A 6,056-nucleotide genomic window follows, 5' to 3' on the forward strand; every position below is an offset into this window, starting at 1 on the left:
CAAAGTAACACTGTTCAGAATTCTCTCTTGCTTTTTAGCTCTAATTCTTGTCACTCAACAGAACTCTAGAGCAGCAGAAACATATTTTTCCTGAAATTTCTTGTTGAATAGATTAGCATCAGAGGAGTATGAGACTTATACCTGAGGCATTGCATATGCCACATTATCCTCAACACTTACAAGAGCCCCAGAAAATTCATTCCAGAAAGTGAGTCTATTAGTCAGCTTTCTGTCATTGTGAAAAATCCCTGAAGAAACTAAAAGGAGGAAAGCTTAATTTGTTTCAGGGCTCCAGAAGTTTCAGTTCATGGTCAGCTGGTCCTATTACAGTGGTTCTGTCACTTATTGATAAATCATGTCACCACATGGCTGACCAGAAACAGGGAGAGAGAAAGAAGTGGATGTAGACAAAATATAATTATATAATATTCAATAATAATTTTATAGATATAATTCCCAAAGTCACCTCCCCAAGGGCCCACTACATTTAATGAGTTCCTACTTCTAAGTTTCTGTATACTCAGATGTTAATCCTAACAATGAATAAATCCATTGATGGGGCCAGAGTCTTTATGGCCCAGTCAGTTCCCAAATATCTATCAGCTGGATACCAAACTTCATGAAGCACATGGCTTTGGAGGACAGGTTAGCTTTAATCCAGAACATTCTGTGCCTGTCTTCCAAAGGTCCGTGCCAATCATATAGTGAAAAATGCACCAAGTCCATTTCCAAGAGTTCCCAAGGATTTAATAGGGCCAACACTGCATGAATGTGAAAGTTCAAAGTCTGCTCAGAGGCCCAAGACAACTCCTAATGAACTTTTATAAAAACAAAAATAAACTATGATGGACTGGGATAAAAATTTTGAGAAAAAGGGATGGAGCACTGAAAATAGGGCTTTAAACAAAGAAAGACAGAAGTTTAGCAGGGTATTCCATAAATCCTACAGCTCTGTGTCTTGCATCAAGAGAACAGGGTAGCATGAAGTGAATACTGAAGGTCTTGGATTATCCCGTCCCTATGGCTTCCCTATGTAGCCTACGTGTCTTTGCTCTTGGGATGGATGCAACCTCTACATATGGCTTTCTTCAGCAGACATTCCATGTTCTTGGCACCATCAATTTACAAAATCAATTTACAAAATCAGTATCCTTACTGTGTACCAATAACAAACAATCAGATAAAGCATTCAAGGAAACCCTTCCATTAATAATAGCCTCAATCACAAAATGTCTAGAAATTAATCTAACTAAAGACACTAAAAACTTCTACAATGAAAACTTGAAATCCTTGAAGAAAGAGATTGAAGAAGGCACAGGAAGTGGAAAGACCTCCTGTGTTCCTTGATTGGTAGAGTTAATATTATGAAAATGATCATCCTACCAAAAGCAATTTATAGATTTAATGAAATCCTAATAAAAAAATCTCCATGACATTATTCACAGAAATATAAAGAAATAATTCTAAAAATCAGATGTAATCACAAAAGACCCCAGATAGCTAAAGCAATCCTGAGCACAAAGAGCAATCCTAGAGGAATTACCATATCAGATCTTAAACATTACTCAAGAGTTGTAGTTGTAAAAGTAGCATGGTTCCCACCTCAAACAGATGTGTAGATCAATGGAATAAAATAGAAGATCCAAATGTAGGTGCAGGAAATTTCAGTCCCCTGATATTTGACAAAGGTGCCAAGAACACCCTCTAGAGTAAAGTCAGCATCTTTAACATTTGGTGCTGGAATAACAGGATCTCCATGTGTAAAAGAACAAAATTATACTCTGCACAAAGTCAACTCTAACTGGATCAAAGACCTTAATGTGAAACCTGAAACACTGAAACTGTTAGAAGAATACACAGGTAGTACCTACCCTATAATATATAGGTCCAGAAAAGGACTTTCTAAATTGTACATCAGTTGCTCAAGAATTAAGGTCAATAATTGACAAATAGGACCTCATTAAACTAAAAATTTCCATAGAACAAAGGAAACAATTGAGTGATGATGAAGTCCACAGAGTGGGAAAAATATTTACTAGCTATACATCTGACAGAGAATCAATATTCAGAATATACAAAGAACTCAGTACAAAATTAAGAAAATAAATCACCCAATTACAGTTATCTATGGATCAGAACAGAGAGCTTTCAAAAGAAGACATAAACACAGCAATACTGGCTTAGCAAACTAGTCTCTATTGGTGTTGTAGTGGCACTTTTATCTCGGGGGTAAGAAACAGCAGCATACTTGGATTTAATGCTCACAACATGGGAGGGAAATCACATATGGCACTTTAAACATAGCCAAACACATGGCTGAAGAAGTTGTAGATCCAAGAGAAAAACCTACTTTTGTCACATCCCCAGACCATAGTAATTCCTTACCATATTCTAAATATGCATATCCTTATGTTTACAGACAAGTGTACCTCTCAACACTCATTTAAAAAAAGCTTATTTTTGCAACAGATGGAGGCTATTACAGAGTTCCACAATTGGTCAAATGAGGAAAATAAGTGTCTGTGAGATGCCCATTCCTAAATGACACATCTACAACACAACCTTTACACCAACACTCAGGGAGTGTAATGGAAAGCAGACAAAACGAATATTAATGCAGCTTTTAATTGTTACCAGTGAAGCTTCCTCATGGTGATTAACCAAGAAATCCAGAACTGGCCAAAGTGCACAGAATAAGAGACTTCAGGCTATGTGTCCCTGAGTAGGACACCTCTATTAAACCTCTGCTACCCAGGGCTCAGGGACCATTGTGGAAGAAGGGGTTGAAAGATTGTTAGAGCCAAGATTGGTATATGACCACAAGGAAATAATTTTCCAGGTGTCTGGGAAGTTGCTCATATGAAATTACAGCAAAGATGACAGTATGCACAAGACCCATGCAAACTCAAACCAGGCAAATATTCAGCATAGAAGCAAGAATATGGGTAAGGATATGACTACTGGGAGAGGGAGAACTGATTTTTTTAAGGGAGTCACACTAGATAGTTTGACCAGGTTCCAGTGAATGGACTGAGGTATATTCAGGGGCACAAACTTGGCTCAATAGGCCTTAACATATGACAGAATGCCTGAAATCTGGTGGCAGGTTTGGGGATGTGCTTATATGGGAGGGGGTCTAAATAGGTTCAAGATATAGTAAATGAAACTCACAAATATTCAATAAAAGATTAGGGTTCTGGTAGGACTATATTTAGGCTATATTAGGGTTAGGATTAGGTGTGGGGTTAGGAATAGGGTTAGGCTTATGGTTAGTGTTATGGTAAGGTTTAGGCAATAGGTTTAGGGTTAGCAGTGGGCTAGGATTAGGCATTAGGGTAAAGGTTAAGGATGTAGTTGTGGGTGGGGATGGGATTGTGAATAGGGTTAGGGCTAGGGTTTGAATTTAGTGTTAGGGTTAGTGCTGGAATTAGGACTAGGGATAGAGTTAAGATTAGGGTTGGGTTTAGGCCTGCTTTTGGGGCTAAGGTTTAGAAGAAACAAAGATTTAAAATTTTTGAAGGAAGAACATGTAAGCAGAAATAAATGCCAGGTATATTTATATTAAAAACACTTCATATATTTGTTATGATCATTTGATTTTAACTAAAAAGTAGACTATGACCTATGAGGGTTTATGGCATGCAAGAAACTCATATCCTGAAATGTGGCCTGCATAAGACAGCCTGGTCATTTTTGTTGGCTAAGCAGAAGTGTGTGATAATTATGAATGGATAACAAAGATAATTCCAACAATGTTATCCACTGAGCAATTATAAAAATGCACAGCACACCTTTATTTGCTACTGACTTCTGGGCTCAGGTGGTGAGATAATCAATTAGCAGGTGTGTGGAATTCTTCTGAACTGCTACCTGTTAACATCTTCAAGCCAGAGCTGATGAAGAGAGAACAGAGGCAGCTCGCATGTCATCTTTTATTGGTGCCATCACCATTGGAAGGCATGGTACAGAGCATCTTGGGACCAAAGGGCATGAACAAAATTATGATAAGCAGAGGATGAGATGTCTCTCTTATGGTAACCAACAATGGTGCCACCATTCTACCAAACAATGGTGTTGGCAATCATCAGCTAATGTTTTAGTTGATATGCCAAAGGTTCAAGGTGATGAAGTTGGTAATGGTGCTGACTCTGTTACTGTTTCAGCAGCAGAATTACTATGGGAAGTAGAATCTTTAATTGCAAAATGATTCATCCACAGATGATCATCAAAGGTTGGAGTGAAGCCATAAAGGCAGTAAGAGAGTCTCTGTTGAGTTCTGCTATTGTTGGTTCTGATGAAGTCAAATTCTAGCAAGAGTTAATGAATATTGCAGGAATGATATTGTCCTCAAAGCTTCTTAGTCATCATAAGGATCACTTTACTGAATTAACTCTAGAAGCTGTTCTCAGCTTGAAAGTGTTCTGGTAATCTGGAGGTAATTTGCGGCATCAAGAAGCTAGGTCAAAGTCTGGCAGACTCCTATTTAGATCGTTTTCTGTTGGACAAACAAATATGACTAAATAGGGGCTGGAGATATGGCTCAGCAGTTAATAACACTGGTTGTTCTTGTAGAAGACCTGGGTTTGAATCCCAGCAACCACATGGCAGCTAACAACTGTCCATAACTCCAGTCCCAGGGGATCCTACAGCCTCTCCTGACCTCCATGGGCATTGCGCAACACGGGTGCACTTACTTACATGCAGGCAATACAAGCATACACATAAAATAAAACAATAAATAAAATTTAAAAAATGGACTAAATCAACTAAAAATAACTGAAAATGCTAAAATTCTTATTACAAATCCTGGAATGGTTACAGACAAAATATAGACATTTGGTTCTTGGGTAAAAGTTGATTCTACAGGAAAGGTTGCAGAAATCAAACATGCAAAAAAGGGGAAAAATGAAGGAGAAAGTTGATCATATTATTGAGCTTCATTAACAGATAGTTATTGCTTTATTAACAGACAGTTGATTTATAATTATCATGAACAACTCTTTGGTGCTGCTGGTGTTATGGCTGAGTATGCAGATTTTGCAGGGTCCAGTGTCTTGCTCTTGTCACAGTTGGTGAATTTTCCTTTACCTTTGATGACCTAGAACTAGTGAAACTTGAAAGTCGCAAACTTATAGAAGAAGTGATGGTAGGATAAGACAAACCCATTCACATTTCTGGAGTTGCCCTTGGTGAGGCTTGGACCATTGTGCTGCATGGTGCCCCTCAACAAATTTTAGATGAAGCATGATACCCTTTGTATTTTTGCCCAAACTCTGAAAGATTCTAGAACAGTTTAGGGAGAACACTGTTCTGAGATGCTGATGGCTCATGCTGTGTCACTGTGTGCCAGTAAGACACCAAGAACAGAAGCTGTAGCCATGGAGTCTTATACTAAAGCCTGGAGAATGTCGCCAATCATCATAGCTGACAGTACAGGCCCTGGCAGTGTAGATCTGGTGGCACAGCTCTGAGCTGCTCACAGTGAAGGCCATACAAATGCTGGATTGGATATGAATAAAGGTACCGTTGGAGATGTGGCAATGCTGGGTATAACAGGGAGTTTCCAAGTAGAGCAACAGGCTCTTCTGAATGCAGCTGAAGCAGCAGAGGTGATTCAACATCTGAACGCTATCAAAGCAGCACCAAGGAAACACATTCCTGATCACCATCTCTGTTAAGGATTGTCGCTTGCTATTGATCTTTGGACAAGTTCATACCAAAGATGTACTTGAATGACTTGACCCTTTAAAGAAGACTATGGAATTGATGTGCCTGTTATAGCCTTAAGTTTGAGCATTTAGCTGATCTTATGTTTTAAATATGGGGCTAATTTATTTACTCTTCCATTTTCCATATAATTCAGTTGATTTACAAGTTCATTTCTCATAGTGTGCATTGAAATATGAATGCATTTACTTTGTTTAAAAATTGCATAGCAATAATGCTGAGAAAAAATGAAATGGTGAATTCTGCTATTTTAAAATGGCTAAAGTGAAGATGAAGATTTGAAATTACCATCTTGCTGAGAAAACAAAATACATTAATAAATTTATTTT

At 38.1% G+C, this 6,056-nt stretch overlaps 1 pseudogene; it reads left to right on the plus strand.

Annotated features, from left to right (window-relative positions):
* Nucleotides 1-3,875: 3,875 nt before the first annotated feature.
* On the plus strand, nt 3,876-5,678 carry LOC103733456 (annotated as a pseudogene).
* Nucleotides 5,679-6,056: the final 378 nt, after the last annotated feature.

This window comes from Nannospalax galili, unplaced genomic scaffold, assembly GCF_000622305.1.
Source record: "Nannospalax galili isolate Female #2095 unplaced genomic scaffold, S.galili_v1.0 scaffold293, whole genome shotgun sequence".
Taxonomy (NCBI): domain Eukaryota; kingdom Metazoa; phylum Chordata; class Mammalia; order Rodentia; family Spalacidae; genus Nannospalax; species Nannospalax galili.